Source organism: Eurosta solidaginis, chromosome 4, assembly GCF_040869045.1.
Source record: "Eurosta solidaginis isolate ZX-2024a chromosome 4, ASM4086904v1, whole genome shotgun sequence".
Classification (NCBI taxonomy): domain Eukaryota; kingdom Metazoa; phylum Arthropoda; class Insecta; order Diptera; family Tephritidae; genus Eurosta; species Eurosta solidaginis.
Genome location: NC_090322.1, coordinates 52,593,504 through 52,616,459, shown reverse-complemented (window position 1 = coordinate 52,616,459; position 22,956 = coordinate 52,593,504).

The window sequence follows — 22,956 nt, the reverse complement described above, 5'->3', positions numbered from 1 at the left end:
TGGCGCAACACTGAATAAATATAGTTGGTAAAAAGGAATAGAAGTAGCAAATTTGCCAGTCAAACAAACCACCGCTGTATAGCTAAATGGTTAGCGCAGCATGCCTAAAGCGTACTGATGATGAAGGCTTAGCACCCTTCGAAATGGATCTATCTTCGCAGCTATGGCAGGTTGTCTGAAAAATTTTCTACTTACTATTCCAAAAACAAAATACAATTTTTCAAATTTAGAAAAATTAAAAAATAACAATAATTATCATTAGAAAAAAATTATTGTTCTGGCCTTGAGCTCGATTCGAACCTTGAATGATTTATCAAAAGGCCCATAAAAACAAAAACAATTGTTAATAAACCATGAGCACTTGGGAATGTCAAACAAAGTAATTGACAATAAACAAAAATCCAGCATTATCAGTGATTTGCACCAGATGACGCAACACTGAATAAATATAGTTGGTAAAAAGGAATAGAAGTAGCAAATTTGCCAGTCAAACAAACCACTGCTGTATAGCTAAATGGTTAGCGCAGCATGCCTAAAGCGTACTGATGATGAAGGCTTAACACCCTTCGAAATGGATCTATCTGCGCAGCTATGGCAGGTTGTCTGAAAAATTTTCTACTTACTATTCCAAAAACAAAATACAATTTTTCAAATTTAGAAAAATTAAAAAATAACAATAATTATCATTAGAAAAAAAAAATTGTTCTGGCCTTGAGCTCGATTCGAACCTTGAATGATTTATCAATAGGCCGATAAAAACAAAAACAATTGTTAATAAACCATGAGCACTTGGGAATGTCAAACAAAGTAATTGACAATAAGCAAAAATCCAGCATTATCAGTAATTTGCACCAGATGGCGCAACACTGAATAAATATAGTTGGTAAAAAGGAATAGAAGTAGCAAATTTGCCAGTCAAACAAACCACCGCTGTATAGCTAAATGGTTACCGTAGCATGCCTAAAGCGTACTGATGATGAAGGCTTAACACCCTTCGAAATGGATCTATCTGCGCAGCTATGGCAGGTTGTCTCAAAAATTTTCTACTTACTATTCCAAAAACAAAATACAATTTTTCAAATTTAGAAAAATTAAAAAATAACAAAAATTATCATTAGAAAAAAATTATTGTTCTGGCCTTGAGCTCGATTCGAACCTTGAATGATTTATCAATAGGCCGATAAAAACAAGAACAATTGAAAAAAAAACTTTAAAATTTTTTTCCGAAAAGTAGATACATTTAAAAGCATATTAAAAAAAAAAAATGATCCCAAACGGTCAATTTTTGAAAAAGTTATAGCATTTTGAAAAGAACACCGTTTTCCAACTCAAAATAAGTTTTAAATATTTTGAAAAATGCACTTGATATAAAGCTCTTTCTTGCAAAGATATAGCTTATTTTATTCGTCCACGACCCTTCTAAAAATCATTTATATTGCGGCGAATTTTAACACCACTAAGCTGTTATTAAATAAATGCACAACAACAAAAACAACAACAGCAAGCTACATAAACACATTCATCATCATTTACACACATATGTAGAGGGCGTCGAAGAGATTACTCACGCACACACATGTAGTCATCAGCAGAAGTAGTTACTCATCCATACACACGCATATGGCTATAAGAGAAACATAAACTACAAAAAGGTATACATGTATATCATCAACAATTAGACCTTTCGATCCATTTTGTTTATTCGTCTCACAATTAAGGGATGTGGCCAACCTTTTCAACTGGGAGGTGACAGAGCGCATTATAGCTAATAACAAAGCAAGGGATACAATTGTTCTGGAATACAGTTTCGCGAAATAACTAGACCTTGGGTGAAATTGATGAACGAGAAAACTGAGAGCATAAAAGCAGCGCAAGCTTAGGAATCAGTTTCAGTTTGATTTAAACACGCTATCAGTTGCGAAGTATAATTTAATTTAATTTAATTTATTTATTATTACGGCTTTTTAGGGCTAAAACTTAAACTACTAAATAAAATTCATTATTACAATCACTTATTTCTATTGAATATGCTGTTGGAATGCCATGTGTTTCCGATCAGCATATTTACTAGCGTGACAAACGGACGAGTCTGGGAGCCACTTATTTAAGGGAGGTTGGGAAGGACACGTTTCCAATCCTACAGTGCTCCCAGCTTAAGGCAACAAAATTTGGAACTTATGTTTTTCAATTAATGTTGCATTTTAAGCTGTCGGAAGGTATTAGTCTCCCATCAACACAGCTAAACATGTCTTTGGATGTTGGAAATTGGAAATAACGTGTATCCAATCACCCCTCAACTTTGTTTTGTAAAGACGCATGCGGAATGCATGAAGTTTCCGATCAGCACAGCTCAACATATAGTGGGAGGTTGAAAAGGACGTGTTTCCAATCCCCCCTGCTCTAACTTTTGTTTGGCCTTATTTTCGTTATTTTCGTTACACATCATATAATTTTATTGTTATATTAATGCTGTCGGAATGCGAGTGATTCCGATCAGCAACAGTAAATATCGGCTGAAATTCCAGCGAAATTAGTTGTTGGAACTGTCTGGAGTTACACGTGGCGACCGGTTTTCTTTCCCTTAGAGCCGGATGCATTGTGTTTTGCTGCTTCCGATATTACCATTCCCTTTTCGCGCTCTAGTATCGGATTAATCATGTAAAAAATAAAAGGAGAAAAACTTTATCTTATTGGAAGGGTTTTACAATGCTCCATTAAACTTTTTTTTAAAAGTATTCAAGTTATTGCTGTTTTTTATGTGATTAGGAAGTTCATTGAAATATTTCACGCCCTTATAAAATATATTTGGCTTGTCCATTTCTGTTTTGAAAAGAGGTAATCTAAAATTGTTGTTTTCTCTGATTACGTATTGTAACGATTTTACTGCAATTCCCCTTATTTGCAATCTTCTGCCAACGTTCGTATCGCTAAACTGTTGAATAAATAACTCCAATATTGAATAATGGAAAAATGGCCTTTATTAAAGTACTTCACAATAACACTTATACCTTGCAACGAATAGCTTGCTTAATAACCAAACTGATTGATAGCTCAAATGAAACTCACTCCTCGCCTCTACTGTCGCTCCTTTTATACTTTTTGATTTCTCATTGCATACTTCTAGGCTTTTCCATTCCAGAACTTACTAGTTAGTTTCAGCTACAAAATCGCCAGCCACAACTATGTTTATAACTTCTCATTTGAGTAATACTTGCACAAATTATTGCCCTCTCTTGTGAGCAATTCAGATAAGATATATGCATGTGTTTGTGCATTGCTTCTCCGCTGCTCGTATACGTACATGGTACATATGTGTAGACGCAATTATTGATTCGTTTATGTAGATACGTAATGATTGATCTATGGATGTGCATGATATCACTGTTTAGCATCGGCTTAGAGATGGCAGCACCCCTTAGTTTTGCTAATATTCGTAACACTGCCCTCCAACTAAGTCTGATCGTCCCGATCAGACAAATCTCCCGATCTAAATGCCGCTAGTATCTCCAAATGTACCACTCTTCTACTCCGTGGCTTCCCAGTGGTTTGTATGCGGTAGATGGTATCACTGATATTCTTCACAACTTTGTACGGGCCTTCCCAACTGCACCGAATCTTGGATGGAACACCTTTCCGCCGGTGAGGGTTGTATAACAGTACCAAATCTCCCTCCAAGAAAACTTCCGAATTTTTGTTCTCACTGTACCTGCGTCTCATCTTACTGTTCATTATTCTTGATCGTTCCCTCACACTCTGTTGTTTAGCCAATGAACTTCTTCGCAGAGCTTGCACTTGACAGATTGACTTTGCATCATCATTATCGTCTGGACGTTTCCCAACAGTAGTGCGCGCTGGATTGAAACCACCCTTGCATTCTTTCTGAAAAATTCTTTGAATCGTTTTAGTGCATCCATTAGGATTTCTCGATGCCGGTCTTTTTCTTGCAGGTACTTTTAATTTCGCTTTATTTGGCCCATTCGATCCATCAACCTTTTTTTTTGACTTTCGTGGCCTTTGTCGAGTCTTCTCCACCATTACTTGATTACTACTGAACCCTTTCTCCAACTTGAAGTTAAGTGGTATATCCTGGTTCTCATAACGCATCACCCTTCTCTGCATATCGATCTTGATGTTATGGTCAACCAAAAAGTCCACTCCCAATATGACTTCTTCAACGATCTTCGCCACAACGAATTTGTGTGGAACCATGACCTTTCCAATCAAGACTTCACATATCACTTCACCCTGAACTTGGTTATACTCGCCAGTGACCGTACGCAACCTTGCTCCAGGTAACGGTTTTACTCTCCTGTTGACCAAGACAGATCGGATCAAGGAATGAGATGCGCCCGTATCTACAGTCAGTACACGTTCTTTGCCATACACATTCCCTCTGACGGTAAGACTGGGGCCCTATTCAGTAACTGTGAGTTTTAAAATGTACTTTTTCTCCATATAATTTGTATGAAAAAAAAATGTACATTTCAAAATTCATAGTTACTGAATAGGGCCTCTGCTCGATTTTCTACCAATTTGCGACACAGATATCACAGGACATTCAATAGCTGGCGCAAGTTTTCGTTCTTTACATCTGACACGCTCTTGCTCATCTCCTCCAGCTTTGCGTTTACGGCCACCCACATTGTTGGAACTATTAGGACCAAGATCGCAATGACGTGCAATGTGACAGGGCTTCCCGCATGTGAAGCATTTCATAACTCTTCCACTCCGCTTTTGCGATCCTTTCAGCACCTCCAATATTGCGTCTACCCACTCTGGCCTTTCTACTTCCACACGGCGTGCTTTGAAAACTGGCTTACACAGAAGCGACGCTGTTTCCTGAATCAGAGCTTGCGACACGGTTCTGCGAATGTTGGCTTTGGGTTTGCATATGTAGCTCGCTTTGTTTCGACGTCCCGTATGCCATTTATAAAGCTCTAAATCTTTACCCTTTCAGTGTATTTCACTGGTGCGTCCGGATTTGCTAAATGTGCCAGCCTTTCAACATCCGACGCAAACTCTTGGCGTCGAAGAGATTACTCACGCACACACATGTAGTCATCAGCAGAAGTAGTTACTCATCCATACACACGCATATGGCTATAAGAGAAACATAAACTACAAAAAGGTATACATGTATATCATCAACAATTAGACCTTTCGATCCATTTTGTTTATTCGTCTCACAATTAAGGGATGTGGCCAACCTTTTCAACTGGGAGGTGACAGAGCGCATTATAGCTAATAACCAAGCAAGGGATACAATTGTTCTGGAATACAGTTTCGCGAAATAACTAGACCTTGGGTGAAATTGATGAACGAGAAAACTGAGAGTATAAAAGCAGCGCAAGCTTAGGAATCAGTTTCAGTTTGATTTAAACACGCTATCAGTTGCGAAGTATAATTTAATTTAATTTAATTTATTTATTTATTATTACGGCTTTTTAGGACTAAAACTTAAACTACTAAATAAAATTCATTATTACAATCACTTATTTCTATTGAATATGCTGTTGGAATGCCATGTGATTCCGATCAGCATATTTACTAGCGTGACAAACGGACGAGTCTGGGAGCCACTTATTTAAGGGAGGTTGGGAAGGACACGTTTCCAATCCTACAGTGCTCCCAGCTTAAGGCAACAAAATTTGGAACTTATGTTTTTCAATTAATGTTGCATTTTAAGCTGTCGGAAGGTATTAGTCTCCCATCAACACAGCTAAACATGTCTTTGGATGTTGGAAATTAGAAATAACGTGTATCCAATCACCCCTCAACTTTGTTTTGTAAAGACGCATGCGGAATGCATGAAGTTTCCGATCAGCACAGCTCAACATATAGTGGGAGGTTGAAAAGGACGTGTTTCCAATCCCCCCTGCTCTAACTTTTGTTTGGCCTTATTTTCGTTATTTTCGTTACACATCATATAATTTTATTGTTATATTAATGCTGTCGGAATGCGAGTGATTCCGATCAGCAACAGTAAATATCGGCTGAAAATACCGAATTCCAGCGAAATTAGTTGTTGGAACTGTCTGGAGTTACACGTGGCGACCGGTTTTCTTTCCCTTAGAGCCGGATGCATTGTGTTTTGCTGCTTCCGATATTACCATTCCCTTTTCGCGCTCTAGTATCGGATTAATCATGTAAAAAATAAAAGGAGAAAAACTTTATCTTATTGGAAGGGTTTTACAATGCTCCATTAAACTTTTTTTTAAAAGTATTCAAGTTATTGCTGCTTTTTATGTGATTAGGAAGTTCATTGAAATATTTCACGCCCTTATAAAATATATTTGGCTTGTCCACTTCTGTTTTGAAAAGAGGTAATCTAAAATTGTTGTTTTCTCTGATTACGTATTGTAACGATTTTACTGCAATTCCCCTTATTTGCAATCTTCTGCCAACGTTCGTATCGCTAAACTGTTGAATAAATAACTCCAATATTGAATAATGGAAAAATGGCCTTTATTAAAGTACTTCACAATAACACTTATACCTTGCAACGAATAGCTTGCTTAATAACCAAACTGATTGATAGCTCAAATGAAACTCACTCCTCGCCTCTACTGTCGCTCCTTTTATACTTTTTGATTTCTCATTGCATACTTCTAGGCTTTTCCATTCCAGAACTTACTAGTTAGTTTCAGCTACAAAATCGCCAGCCACAACTATGTTTATAACTTCTCATTTGAGTAATACTTGCACAAATTATTGCCCTCTCTTGTGAGCAATTCAGATAAGATATATGGATGTGTTTGTGCATTGCTTCTCCGCTGCTCGTATACGTACATGGTACATATGTGTAGACGCAATTATTGATTCGTTTATGTAGATACGTAATGACTGATCTATGGATGTGCATGATATCACTGTTTAGCATCGGCTTAGAGATGGCAGCACCCCTTAGTTTTGCTAATATTCGTAACACTGCCCTCCAACTAAGTCTGATCGTCCCGATCAGACAAATCTCCCGATCTAAATGCCGCTAGTATCTCCAAATGTACCACTCTTCTACTCCGTGGCTTCCCAGTGGTTTGTATGCGGTAGATGGTATCACTGATATTCTTCACAACTTTGTACGGGCCTTCCCAACTGCACCGAATCTTGGATGGAACACCTTTCCGCCGGTGAGGGTTGTATAACAGTACCAAATCTCCCTCCAAGAAAACTTCCGAATTTTTGTTCTCACTGTACCTGCGTCTCATCTTACTGTTCATTATTCTTGATCGTTCCCTCGCACTCTGTTGTTTAGCCAATGAACTTCTTCGCAGAGCTTGCACTTGACAGATTGACTTTGCATCATCATTATCGTCTGGACGTTTCACAACAGTAGTGCGCGCTGGATTGAAACCACCCTTGCATTCTTTCTGAAAAATTCTTTGAATCGTTTTAGTGCATCCATTAGGATTTGTCGATGCCGGTCTTTTTCTTGCAGGTACTTTTAATTTCGCTTTATTTGGCCCATTCGATCCATCAACCTTTTTTTTTGACTTTCGTGGCCTTTGTCGAGTCTTCTCCACCATTACTTGATTACTACTGAACCCTTTCTCCAACTTGAAGTTAAGTGGTATATCCTGGTTCTCATAACGCATCACCCTTCTCTGCATATCGATCTTGATGTTATGGTCAACCAAAAAGTCCACTCCCAATATGACTTCTTCAACGATCTTCGCCACAACGAATTTGTGTGGAACCATGACCTTTCCAATCAAGACTTCACATATCATTTCACCCTGAACTTGGTTATACTCGCCAGTGACCGTACGCAACCTTGCTCCAGGTAACGGTTTTACTCTCCTGTTGACCAAGACAGATCGGATCAAGGAATGAGATGCGCCCGTATCTACAGTCAGTACACGTTCTTTGCCATACACATTCCCTCTGACGGTAAGACTGGGGCCCTATTCAGTAACTGTGAGTTTTAAAATGTACTTTTTCTCCATATAATTTGTATGAAAGAAAAATGTACATTTCAAAATTCATAGTTACTGAATAGGGCCTCTGCTCGATTTTCTACCAATTTGCGACACAGATATCACAGGACATTCAATAGCTGGCGCAAGTTTTCGTTCTTTACATCTGACACGCTCTTGCTCATCTCCTCCAGCTTTGCGTTTACGGCCACCCACATTGTTGGAACTATTAGGACCAAGATCGCAATGACGTGCAATGTGACAGGGCTTCCCGCATGTGAAGCATTTCATAACTCTTCCACTCCGCTTTTGCGATCCTTTCAGCACCTCCAATATTGCGTCTACCCACTCTGGCCTTTCTACTTCCACACGGCGTGCTTTGAAAACTGGCTTACACAGAAGCGACGCTGTTTCCTGAATCAGAGCTTGCGACACGGTTCTGCGAATGTTGGCTTTGGGTTTGCATATGTAGCTCGCTTTGTTTCGACGTCCCGTATGCCATTTATAAAGCTCTAAATCTTTACCCTTTCAGTGTATTTCACTGGTGCGTCCGGATTTGCTAAATGTGCCAGCCTTTCAACATCCGACGCAAACTCTTGCAATGTTTCACCAGGCCTCTGGAAGCGGTTCAGTGACTCCATTTGGTATATCTGTCTCCTATGCTCAGTTCCGTATCGTCTCTCTAGAGCGCCCATAAATGCTTCATAACAGTTCCGTTCGCCCTCTGGAATGGTTTGTAAAATCTCAGCTGCAGGCCCTTTCAATGCCACGAACAGTGCAGCAACTTTATCTTCCGCATTCCAGTTGTTCACTGCTGCGGTCTTCTCAAACTGAATCTTAAACACCTGGAAAGGAACAGAACCGTCAAAGGATGGTGTTTTTACCTTTAGATTGCTTGCTGAAACAGCTGGGCGATTTAGTTGTAACTGCTCCATGCGAACTTTTAAATCATCTACTTCTGCCTGAAATTGAGCCATTTTTGCATCCTGCGCTTCCAGTTTTGATGATACCTGTTCCAAAATTTCTGCCGACATTTCAGATATATGTGGCTCTTGCGCTTCCAAGATGTTACTGTCGATGTTTGTGCAGATATTGCAGCCAAAATCATGTTCAAGTCTGTGCTAGTAACTGTTTGCGATGTTTCGTTTTTCTCTTCAATTTTTGTTGTTGTCTCGTCCCCATCAGGATAAAAGACATACTCGTCCACATCGATTCCTTGCGACTCCATTACCTCTCGTAGTCTTGCCTGAAGTTCGAGTTTATTGCCGGTTGTATTCAATCCACGGGCTTCCAACTCCTTTTTAAATCGCTGGATCCTTAATTCACTTAACTTCGTCATGTCCTCGTTGTGCTCTGCAACCTTTCCATTTATTCAACAATTCCTCTTCTGACACCAATTGTAACGACCAACGTTCGTATCGCTAAACTGTTGAATAAATAACTCCAATATTGAATAATGGAAAAATGGCCTTTATTAAAGTACTTCACAATAACACTTATACTTTGCAACGAATAGCTTGCTTAATAACCAAACTGATTGATAGCTCAAATGAAACTCACTCCTCGCCTCTACTGTCGCGCCTTTTATACTTTTTGATTTCTCATTGCATACTTCTAGGCTTTTCCATTCCAGAACTTACTAGTTAGTTTCAGCTACAAAATCGCCAGCTACAACTATGTTTATAACTTCTCATTTGAGTAATACTTGCACAAATTATTGCCCTCTCTTGTGAGCAGTTCAGATAAGATATATGCACGTGTTTGTGTATTGCTTCTCCGCTGCTCGTATACGTACATGGTACATATGTGTAGACGCAATTATTGATTCGTTTATGTAGATACATAATGATTGATCTATGGATGTGCATGAAATCACTGTTTAGCATCGGCTTAGCGCCCCTTAGTTTTGCTAATATTCGTAACAGTATGAATGTGCATCATTTACACATACAAGCTTTTCGCTGAGGTATGTGGGTAATCTACCGTGCTTGATATTAAATACAAATTTCATACTGTGGTAGAATATAAGCTGTTTTATACTCAACCAGTTTAGTGCTTCTTTGGTGTTAACCCTTTCAGGACCATAAGAAAACTAAGCAAAATACATAAAAGACAACTCGGCTTTTAAATTAATTTCACGGTTTTTTTGTAATTTCATGGGAAGAATATTTCCCTATGGACCTCAATTGGAATTTCGCAACAGCAGGGAACATTTTTTATCTAATAATGCAAACTTTAAAAATTTGTCCTGAAAATATATATATTTTGGAAAATAAATCATTTATGGATTTTCACGTATGTGTTCAAACCTTACTCGTGGCATGACATTGGCTACAAAAGGAACGCCCATATCTCCATAAGTCGACAGGTAGCTTATCATAGTGGATAATACGTAGAAGCTCATCACGTAGTTCATACTCAAAAATGAGTCCTTTCTCCATCTGAAAACAGGAGCTTCTTCATCAGAGGTATGGACATGATTCTCATCCGATTTGTCTTCTTGAACTTCCTGGACTGAACTTGTTATTTCTACCACACCTACACAATTTTCCATATCCTGAGCAAGATATTATTGATCTTCTTTGTCTAGCTGTAGTTCATCTTCTCCATCACTATTTTCAGTCATGAGTAATTGTAAAATCTCATCTTCTTTCAGATGAAATTCCCTGCATCTTTTTCCAGCCATTTTTTCTGTAGTGAATTCGAAAAATATGAATCGTATCATAAAATAATAATAAAAATGGTACCTAAAAATTTCCTTTGTGGTCCACAGGGAAACATGTTTCCCTTATAATCAGCCCTATTCTGCATTTCGACTTGGATTGGAATTTTTCTATTTGGCAATTTTGGTATTCTGTGTTCCAATCTCTTTCGATCCAACTTCGAATCGTTCGTTTTTGTGTATTCTGCATTTCGACCGTAATTCCGTTTTTCTAAGTTGCAAATTTGTTGGCGGAAAAATATTTTATTTTTATTTTTTTATTAATTTATAACAGAATTTTAACAAAAATGTAAGTAAAACTTGTTAAGAAACGTAAAAGGCTGATGATAATTGTTTTTTATATGTTTCCAGGTCAAAACCAACAAAAAAAAAAAAAAAAGTATCTAACACATACTTGAAAGCATCCTTATTAAGTTGAAAGTTTTTTTTTGAACCTAAATAAGAAAATAAGTCATTAAACTTTACAACTTTTAAGTTCAATTTCTTACAATTCGTCACTCATCTCAAATGGATTACACAAACTTCGCAATATTTGACTTTCCATTCTCGCCTGGCCATTTTCGTATACGTTGCTTTCCACAAATAATGCCGCGGCTATTGGCTCCAGTATAATAGACAGCTATAATTTGTGACTGTTGGTTGGTTCAGTTATATGCCAAAGCAAGCTGCCGGAGTAGAGGAAGGTGAAGCGAAAACGTAAACAATCCTTGCGGAAAGAATAAATAAATCTCCATGCAGTATTTTAGTCCAGTGCAATGAAATTATTACTCATAAAATTCAGAAAATGTCAACTATATTAGTGCAGGAATCCGTTTTAACAAAGCATGGTGGCCATGGCAGGGAACTGGCCAAAAGAACGACAAAAACACACATACGATTATGAAAGCACTTCACTCAAAAAAATATAACACTGCGGCAATATATTCTATTGCTTTTTTTGTACAAAATGGCGTGGATAATAAAATATAAACGTTTTTCAGTGTTTTTACAAATTTTCTTAAATTTATTTTGTTCCAATGTTCACACATTTCGTACAAACAGCTGATTTCGAAAATTCATTTGCTCTTCCTCTTCTCATTACGATTCCGTCGTAATGCAGAATACCCAACTTCGATTAAAACGGAGCGTAGAACGGGAACGTAATCGATATGCAGAATAGGGGTGAATAATTCTTTATTTTTAGATACCTCTTTAATTATATAAAATTTATCATTGTTTAGTTTCGTATACCATTCAACAAATAAAAAGCTTTTAAAAACAATTTGAAACACGAAATTATAAATAAGTTAAATAAATATGCACACACTTCACTCCTCGAAAGTTTGTCGACTTTACTTATACTTTTAAAAAGAATATTTGAAAATACTGTCAATCTGCTTAACTTGATTACGGGGACTCCCCTTTTTTATATTTAAACACACTCGCTTGAACAGAGTTACCATATAAGAAAATTTAAAATTCCCTAATTTATTCATAGACCTGAAAGGGTTAATGGGAGTATCATACCTCATGTTTAATATAAATCTCATATCTTTATTTTGCATTGTGAAGTTTAATTGTACTACCTCCAAAGTAATATAATAAAGACCATTTTGCAATACAGAATACTGGAGTTATTTAGTTTAGTTGCAAATAAGCGGAATTTCTCTAAATTCGTTACAATATAAAAGTGGGTGTGGTCCTTAACCGATTTCGTTAATTTTTCTTCAAAGCATTCCTTATAGTAAAAGCAACCTTTCTGCCGATTTTTTTTACGATAGGTTTAACGATCTTTAATTTATGATTAATAATATTTTGGAAATTGATTTTATCAGAAGTGGGCGGTGCCACGCCAATTTTACGTCAAATTTCAACATTCTAGGTGTATTATTTACTAAATAATCATGTTTTTTGTGTTTTCCAAAATGTTATATATACAAAAAGTGGGCATGGTTATCAACCGATTTCGCTCATTTTTAATACCAATCTAGTCTGAGTCCATATAAGCTCGTATACCAAATATTTACTCAAGTTATCGTGTTAAAAGACGAAAGGACGGACGGACATGGCTCAATCAATTTTTTTTTCAATACTGATGATTTTGATATATGGAATCTATATCTCGATTTCTTTATACCTGTACAAACAACCGTTATCCAATCAAAGTTAATATACTCTGTGTGCAAAGCACGCTGAGTAGAAAAAAAAGGTTTTAAACTTAGTTGCAGCTTTTTGACACAGTTTTCAATGGACCATCTGTTGCAACTAAATTTAAAACCTATTTTATTTTGACTTTGACAATGCGACATAAAATTTACAAAATTTAATTTGTTTTAATTGTATCGCTGTTAGCGATGTTTTATAACGGAAATATCGCTTGAGTCGGTTGTTTTCAAGCTTTATCAACAAAGTCTGTTCCATGGCTCAATTATATGGTTGGCTCATCTCATCAGCTGATTTTATTTTTTCATTTCACTGGTATAGGGATTGTCAAAAGAAGATGGCAAACGTAGAATGTAACCAACACCTCGACAATAATTTACTGCCGTGGTGGTAAATTCTTTGTAACACAATAGTTTCACATCACTTTCAGTTATTTTTTCAGTAAATGCATTTAAATTAACTCATTATTTTCACAAAAAACACAAGAATTGGAATTCTAAGAAACAGCGAGAGCTTAAAGAAAAACCATATGGGCTGCAACAAAAATCCTCGTCTAATGAGATAATAGCACTTGATTGGCGCATTCAACTGACGGTGGTAAAGAATGAAAAACAACAAACAGTAGAAAACGAGTTATAAATAGAAACTTGACAAATGCATTGACGTAAAGCCTTAAATGTGTGGATTGATGATAATAAACCGTCATGGGTTTTGAAATAGTCGGCTACACGGTCTACGAACTTTTTTTTTCCAATTTACTCGTATTCTCTGTATAATAATTCAATATAATATAACTTGTAAAATATACATTTCACAAATATCACTAACTTGGTCTTGAAGATAACAAATTAATATAATAATACCAACACGCAGCTTATGACAATCTGATCAAAGGTATGTTGTTGCTGTAGAGATGAGCCAACCATATAGTTGGCCTGTTCTTTTGATTTTTGTTCCAATGACCCTATGCCAAACCGGCCAAAGAAGTAAATTTTGACTTATCCAGTTCAAATTTAGATATTTATCGTGGCGAAGACGCAAACCATTGTAAACCTTAACGCAAGACTGCTTCATGACAGAAGCTAATTCGTCTGGGCTAGGGGGACTTATTTTTCGGCTTATTTTTCCAATTTGGTTTAGGTATAACTTACGGTGAGGGTGTTAAGACCGATGTTGTCAATGTTGTCAGCAGCTTGTATTATTTTATCTTGCATCGCGACGACGGCCGACATGGTATCGAAGGAAAGTGTTGGCCTACCATATCAAAGGTCTTAGCCCCAATTCCTGGGAAAAGTACCATCAAAATACTTAGACAAATATTTTCTAAGCGAGGACGCCCTTTGGCAGTTCGGTTTATTTAGCTTCGAACGACTATGGAAAGTCCTTTGAGATTATAATAAGCTTACGCTTTCCCGGCTAAGCTCTGAGCCATTCCAGTGACAGTCGTCGTTGGGGAAAATTGTAAGTAAAACTCAAATCAGTTATATTTTGTAAATATGTATTAAAATTAAATTATTTTTTAATTATATATTATTTGAATCAACTTAATTTTTTACAAGTATTCCGATTAAATTAAGTAGAGTCTATTAATTAATCTCTTTGCCTTATTTATGTGCACATCTCTCAAGAAGCATGGACGAATCAAAATCAATATCGATCTGTTATAAATGTACATATTTCTAAAAATTAAGTGTTAAGCATTTTTTGTAAAAGTTTTGCTTGGTAAGATTTAACTCATACTAATTTATTTTACTGTTGTACTAATTTGAAAATTTTCCTGTTGTATATGAATTTTAAGTACACTATAGTTTGATAATTCTTCAACTTTGGTTTCTCTTTTGCTTGTCTGCAAAAGTATTTTATGATAAAATAAATTTCAAAAACAAATTTGCTCATGTAGTATTTGTACTTACTACGTATAGCTGTTAACATAATGGCAACAAAAGTTATTCACGAATTTAATTAGCAGATATTTTCTTCTTTTATTTATTCTCGTTAATTTTAGAGTTTATTTTCTCTCCATCTATAGCTTTAAATGTTAAGATTTATTAAACCTCATATTTAAATCTACACTATCTTGAATTGAAGTATTAACTTGGGCTTTTCGCAGCCCAACACTGATTCTATGCATCAAATTCTCTTCGAACACGTCAAGCAGAGCGCACATGTGTCTCAAGTAGTGCAACCCGGTGTTTGAAATCTCGCTGCGTAGAAATTCTGCACTTCTATTTTGGGCACAAATTTTTATTTAATCACTAAATGGACACATAGTATATTGTTTATTGAATTGTATAATGCAAACAAGGTCATCTATTCGACGTATGTGCTACGTTTCAATCAATGCGAATCTATACTACATAATAAATATATAAAGCGAATTCACCCAATTTTCCGTGCAGAACGTCAAATCAATCACCTGATGGGATAACCACCTGGTACTGAATTCGCCATAGTTTCCGGTAAAATTAAAAAATTCGGGACGTATTTAAAACCCTTCAAACAAATTTCGAAGGTTGCACTTAAAGTTTACAACATTTTTTCAAGAAATTCAATTGGAAAAATTCGACGAATTTAAGAAGTCTGAAAATTTTTACTGTTATTCAAAAAGCGCATTTTTGATATGGACGAAGATCTGAGACACCCTTCGAAAACTATTTTTCAAAAATCAGGACGAGTTTAGACAGACGTCAAACTAGCATTTTGTGGGACCTGATTTACATGTAACGAGATTATTTCCATTTTCGTACTTAACTCCCAATCGATAATTAATTAACTAGATTTCCCATATAAATTTTTCCTCTCAATGCTAGGTAATTATGAACAAATTTTAGAGATGCCGATTTTTTCATAATGCTTGAAATACATCTCTAGGCTCTCATCTCTAAATGGAAGCATGTAATAAAAGAGAAACGTGAAAGTTTGACTGCTAATAATCTACTTTAAAGAGATGGGACATATGAGAACGCCTAGATTAACTATTGCGGATTTATTATCGATTAGTGCATATGTAAACGTGGTATTACATTGATTAGACTTCGATAAGGACACTCCCCGAAGGCCTTGGGGAGTGTTATCGAGTTGATAGTCCTTTGCCGGATGCAGATCCGGTACGTTCCAGTACCAAGCCCGACCATCTCGCCAAGGATAAGTGAGGTTGACAATTCGGTTTGGAGAAGCTACAAATTGCGCTGGCAATCTGAAAAGGTTGCGCTACACCTTGCCTTGCATCTGGTATTTTAGTCGCCTCTTACGACAGGCATACCTACCGCGGGTATATTCTAACCCCCTAACCCGCTGGAACAGGGGTCGACTGCTAATACGCGTCAAAAATATCGAGCGGAAAATAAAAATTTTATCTCTGTCCGGAGATGATTGCAGTTGAAGTTAGCAATTTCCACGTGGTTTTTGTAATGTTGTTGCGCACTGAAAAAATTTTGTATACAAAGGGATTTTGCACGCATTTAATTTCGATCCCACCTCATTGGTGGACTGGCCAGTGTAATTTTTTATAAGCTCAAGAATTTTTTATATTGCTTTCCTTATACAAATATATATAAGAGAAGAACTGATGAAATGTGTCAAGGCCATCCATATCCAGTAGTGGCAAAGCGAATTCAACAAATTCGCCGTGCTGAAGAATGTCAAGTCAAAAGAAAATTTTCATTGATTCCGATTAACTGTCATGTTGTAGTACAAGGCGTTGTCAAGGCGAAACCATACCAGGTGGTGGCAAAGCGAATTCAACCAATTCTCCGTGCAGAAGAATGTCAAGTAAAAAGAAAATTTTCATTGAATTCGATTAACTGATATATTGTTGTTGAAGCCTTTGTATGGAAAATTATCAAGAAGAAGCAATCAGCTGTTGGGATAACACCACCTCTACTGAATTCGCCTTGAGGCGTTGTATGGAAAATAATCAAGAAGAAGCAATCAGCTGTTGGGATAAAAACACCATTCGCCTTGAAATGTGTTAATAGTTTATGCAGATTTTTATGAACACTCTTGTTGAAAAGGGCAACGAAATCAAATAAAAAACTTTTTATAATGAAAAATTTTGTAAATATTCCAAACGGCGATTTGTTAGCTAAATGTATATATGTACATATACCTACATATGTAAATTTTTACATGATGGCATGCCAATCCCGAGAGCGCGGTCTTTTTTAAGTCAATAAAATCCCGGGATTATTGGGAAGTAATCTGGTCGAAATATTACGAAATATAACAAATGGGAACACAAAAGTCCCCTTTTGTAGTAAAGAAGAAAAACATTGAAATACTAAGAATAAAATAGGTTTGTAAAGCTCTTACAATTCGAAATTTGTATGAAAATATCATTTTAAAAAGCTTTATAAATCTTTTATATTATGAATATGGAGATTTGCGTTTACATCACTCTTTCTGAATAAAAAGTTGAAACATTTTATGCACATATTTTGAATTATGAAGAATTTTCCCCTTAACTCTGTTTAAGTACATATTTTATGTTATAGAATGAACTTTATCTTTATAAAAAGTGACCAAAAGGATTGTGCATTGGAAAATATTGCGAATATTTTAGAAAAATTAAGTGACGAAACCTTCGTTCACCAGTGTATTTTCTATTGTGGATAAAACAAGATGGCTTCTTTTTCGCGTTTTGAGAGGATGTTCAATATGGCGGCGCATTAGGCCGGCTATCTTCAGCGGGTGATAGGTAGAGATACGGAATGAGACTACACAGTCAATTAAAAATCTGGTGATCGCTTCTATTTGTAATTTTGACATCTTTGCAGAAGTTATCACACTTGTCTTATCCACAATGTTTTTTTTTTTTTGATGTGTAAACATCTTTGCTCACAGTACAGGGAAATCCTGAATGTAAGCGTCAGATGTATGTAAGTGTAAGCGTAAGCATACTCTTTGTAAGAGGGGAATACATGTCGAATTTAAAGGCAGGCCTAGTGTGTAATATCAGTGACATGTGCAATAGTTATAAGTTTTATAGCATAAACGTTGCATAGTGGCACCTCTGCCTTTAAAGCATGGCAAAAATCCAAAAAATAGTAAAAGCTTTCGCTAAATCTAATACATGTTTCTAATAGAGAATTTTCCAGGGATCAAGAATATACAACTGTTTTTTCACAGAAATAGTTTACCAGGAGAGCCGCTCAAAGTTGACCAATTTTCAACATTGGGAAAAATTTGAAATTTTTCTTCTTTTTCGTTGTATTTAAAATGGTTTTGTGAGTAAATAAGGCGGCCGGTTGTCGTTTTCTTGTATAGCAATTAAAGATAATTTAATTTAGGATTGAAACAAAAAAAAAATTGTTTTTTTTTTTTTTTTTTTTGTTAAAAGTTGGTGGATATACCTGTTTTTCGAAATGCCTTTTTTTAGGCCCTTTTTAAAACTTTGATCGAAAAAAAAAAATGTTAAAACATGTGCTCCGTCAAATTAACAGTAGTTATTTGTGAAATATTCAGTTACCTAAATTCATAAAGTCTACCTGCGTCCAGCTGCAACTTCACTTTTTACATCAAATAAAGTTAAACAACCTTGGGTATAAATACGCGCCTGAGCAGGTATATAAGTTAATCTTTTACAAATTGGAAATTCTAAAAAAATATATTTTTTACACGGGAGACGTGCTCCTTTATTGAATGCAAACTTATATCTGACTTTGCACAATAATAATTCTTACAATCTAACCTACGTTTGCCTTACCGCGATGAGAGTGAAAACTGCTGATCACGCGCTTCCCACAGGTGAGTTTGTTTATTTTTAATTTGGTTTCCGTTTACCGCTTACTGTTCACACGGTTTGCTTTGTATGCGTTGCGGCTTCAGCAATTTTGTCAGTTTGTTATGTCTGGAGTATTATGTGTCTGAATATTTGTTTTTATATATTATATAAATATGTGCCGTGGTAACAAACCCCCCCTAAGATTCAACAAGCGTCCTCGATTGGAGTTTTGTTAAAAATTTGATTAAGCCCTTTTACTGCATCTTCCGTTAAGTCGATGGACCGAGCTTCTTTGCTTTCTCTGGTTGACAGGACTAACTTGGTTAAAAATATGGTGACGATTACAAATATGATCATAAGGCTGATGTTTGTGGCATATTTAAGCCGGTATGATGATTCTGTGAGGCTAATCTCTTTTGTATTGTTGATGTTTAGCTGTTTTAACATTTCTAGAGAAAGTATTTCTTCGTTTCTGTTTGATAGTGATATTGGTTGGAGTATCGCAGGTAGGGGTTTGTTTGTTGATTTTTCCGAATTGAAAAATTTCTTCCCGTTAATTTGGATTGTAGCGTTATTAAAGTGAATGACAAAGGTTCCGTTTAGAGTTGTAGAATCTTCGGTTATTAGGACATAGCCCCTGAAGTCGTTTAGGAATATAACTCCAGGTGACAGCTCCTCAAAGTCTGGAATGTGCTGACTGTTTGTGACGGTGCAGTTTGCCAAACGGCTCGTTAAAAGATTACTAATACAATAATCATTACTTAAATCTAGCAAATCGTCTTTCGAGCATATTTGTAGTGCGTTATATTGTTTACAATTTCTTTTTATTCCATACATAGTTTTTTCGCAGCTAAGGATTGAATTGAAATTTATTTTGTTAATTTTATTGTCTTTCTTAACTGCTCTAATATCGATAGTTTGGCAAATTTGATTCTCTGTTGTTGGTAAACTTATAATATAGATGATTGTCTTGCCATTGGTCGCTATTTTAATTTCGGAAAATTCTAGCGCTTCGTCTAAATTTACGAATAGGATATTATCCTTATCAAAGATTTTTTTAGCAATATCAATTTCTTCGGTCGACAAAATATATGAATTTACTATATTGGCCTTTGCCCGATGTATCGCGTAAGCGATGTTCACGACTTCCTCTTTCATAATTTCTAACTTGTATTTTAATTCTAAAAATGCCTCTATTTCTTTACTCTTGTCGTGATTTCATTAACTTTTTCTACTGAAAGTTTATTAATGAGGACTTGATTGTTGTTGTTTTCTAAAAATTTATTTACTTTGTTCAGAACTATTTCATGGTCCTCATGGTCTGGACTTCCCGCAATCCATTTCCATGCACTGCCCAAAAAATTGAGTGACCTTTTTGATCTTTTTTCTATCCTTAGATTATTAATATGGGCCTTCACTTGGGATATTAGGAGGGACATAAAAGGGTAATTCGGATTTCTGTAGAATTTTTCTGCTTTTGTCGTTGTTTCTATATGTTCCAGAATTTCTGTATATTTGTCGATGTTTATTTCGTGTATTATCCTAAATTGTCCTGTCTGTAGTCTGGCAGTTCCTGTTTCTATTGTGATTAATTGGGAGTTTGAATAGTCTAATATCTGTACCTCTGCGAGGCATAGTGGTAAAAAGAATCTGAAAAAAGAAAATTTTATTGTAGTAGTTAATTCCGTATCCTACTTTTATGGACGATTTGTCCTCTCTCGGTCACTACCGTGCTGTTCCTGTCTTCTTTAACTATTTCCCTACTATATAATTTGCTTAGTTTTGTTCCTAACCTCCTATTTTCTTTTTTACAAATATGACTTGTCCTGGCAAGTAGGATTTGAGCGTTTGTTTACCTTTATTATGGAATTCAATATCCTTATTTTGTTTTTGTGTTAACTTTTGCAAATTCTCGTATCTAGTTTTTTCTATGTCTTCGGGCGTGAAGTTCATATTTCTTCCGAATAATATGTCGACCGGTCTTTTCTGTGTAACTGAGTGAATGGTATGATTGTACTCGAACACTGCTCTTTCTAAAAGTTCCTCAAAGTTTCGATGTCCCCCATTATCTTTCACACAGCGCATTATCTCACTTAGGGTGGAGTGGAATCTTTCCACTTGGCCGTTAGCCTGGCTTTTATATGGGGGAGTAGTATAAACTTCGATGCCTAATTCGTCTTTCATCATAAACTTCATTGAAATGGAATTTAACGATGGTTTATTATCGATCACTATTATCTTCGGGACGCCGAAGGAAAATATTATATCCCTTAAGGGTCTCCTTACATCCTCTATGGCCCTACTATTTAGCATTCTTGTTAATGCATATTTCGAGAACTTATCCAGTGCAGTCATAACTCTCTTCCCTTCGGTAAGAAAGATGTCTATATGGACTGTGTGTCCTGGGAAGGTTGGCAATGGGGTTGCTGCTATTTTTGGGTTGTTAGGGTGCCTTTCATACTTGCTTTCTTTACATACCGTGCAGTTTGTTATCAGTCGCTTGATTTTGTTCATCATCCCGGGGAAATAACTCTTCTCTATGATCTGTATTTTATTTTCGGTCGCGTTCCTATGTGCTCTTAGATGTTTTTTAAAATAATATTTTCCTGCTCTTGTTCGTTAGTTATGTCCTCCACCAACTTCTGGGTGTACCTGCATTTATAATTGCTAAAGTGTTGTGGATAGACGTTTTGTATTGTACCCATAGTCCTCTCGTCGGTGTGGATTCCGTTGATTACGGATGGGTTTAGGTATATTTTGAAGAAATCTATAATCTTTTGCTCGCCGAAAAATGGTTCGTTAACTGTATGGCGGTGTACAGTTGGGAAGATTATTTTGAATTGGTAAGATGGCGTTTCTGAATGCTCGAGAAAAATTTGGTTTTTGAACACGTTAATCGGTACCTCCGTGCAGGGTATTAGGTTGTGTCCTGAACTCTCATCACTATGGGTAGTGGGTGTAAGCGAATTTATTTGGGCGGGTATTCTTGATAGCGCGTCTGCGACTACATTCGATTTACCGGGCTTGTAGATAAGCTCATAGTTATGTTCTTCCAAGATGGCTTTCCATCTTTTCATCTTGCTGTTCGTATTTTTGTGGCTCAGGGCATACGTAAGAGGTTGGTGGTCGGTCACTATCTTAATTTTCTTAGAGCCGTACAGATAACTGCGCAAATAATTAAGAGACCAGATTATGGCGAGCATCTCCTTTTCATTGACGGCATAGTTCTCTTCTGTCTTGCTCAAAGTTCTTGAAATATAGGTGATGGGCTTTCCATCTTGTGAAAGGACGGCTCCTATTGCAAAATGGGAGGCGTCAGTGGTTAATTCGAAATCTTTCTCAAAGTTCGGGTGAGCGAGGACAATATCCCTTGATATTAGTGAAGTTTTTAATTTGTTAAACGCATTTAAAGCTTCTTTGTCGAGATTTATTTCGATCTTCCTATACTGATTTTTTGAAACATTCCCGGCTTCTCCTCGAAGGAGTGCAGTTAAGGGTTTGGCTAATTTGGAGTAGTCCCTAATAAAACGACGGTAGTAGCCTGACATACCTAGAAATGATCTTAGTTCCTTCAGGTTCTTTGGCACTGGGAACTGTGCTACGGCCTCTACCTTCTAGGGATTGGTTTTTATGCCATCGGGAGTGACGACGTATCCTAGGAATTCGACTTCCTGTTTTGCGAACTCGCATTTGTCTAGTTGTATCTTCATGTTCGCTTCTTCTAATGTTTTAAATATTAATTTAATATTCCTTAAGTGTTCCTCTTCGGGTTTACCGAATATTATAACGTCATCAATATAGACGTAGCATCTAATTCCGATGTGCTGGCGAAGTATGTCATCTAATGCCCTTTGGAACGTAGAAGGGGCATTTTTAAGCCCGAAAGGTAATCGGAGAAATTCGTATTTTCCGTTATTCACGGAAAATGTCGTTTTCTCTATATCAGATTCACGAAGGGGTATTTGATGGAAACCGCTCTTAAGATCTATAACGGTAAATATTTTATTGTTTCCGAGGTTGGCAATCGTCCTGAGGTCCTGACCTCGTTAATTTCGGGTATTGGATATTTGTCTGGGATAGTTACGGCGTTAAGTTTCCGGTAGTCGATGACCATTCGATATTTTTTTTCGCCTGAACCGTTGGTTTTCTTATTGACTATCCAGACCGGGGAGTTGTAAGGAGATTTAGATCTCCTTATTATTCCATTAGCAAGAAGTTCTTCGACTTGACGTTTTATTTCTTTTTTCAGAGCCATTGGGTATGGGTACGGTTTGGAGTAGATCGGGGTGTCTGTCGTTGTTCTAATTTCGCCTTTGACCAGCGTAGTATACGTCAGTTTTTCGTCTGGGTCCGAAGTAAATTTGGGCATTTTGCTATTACGTCCTTTATTTTATCTTTTTGTTCTTCAGAAAGATGGGGAACCCTTATTACCGCGTTATTAACTTCTTCGAATATTC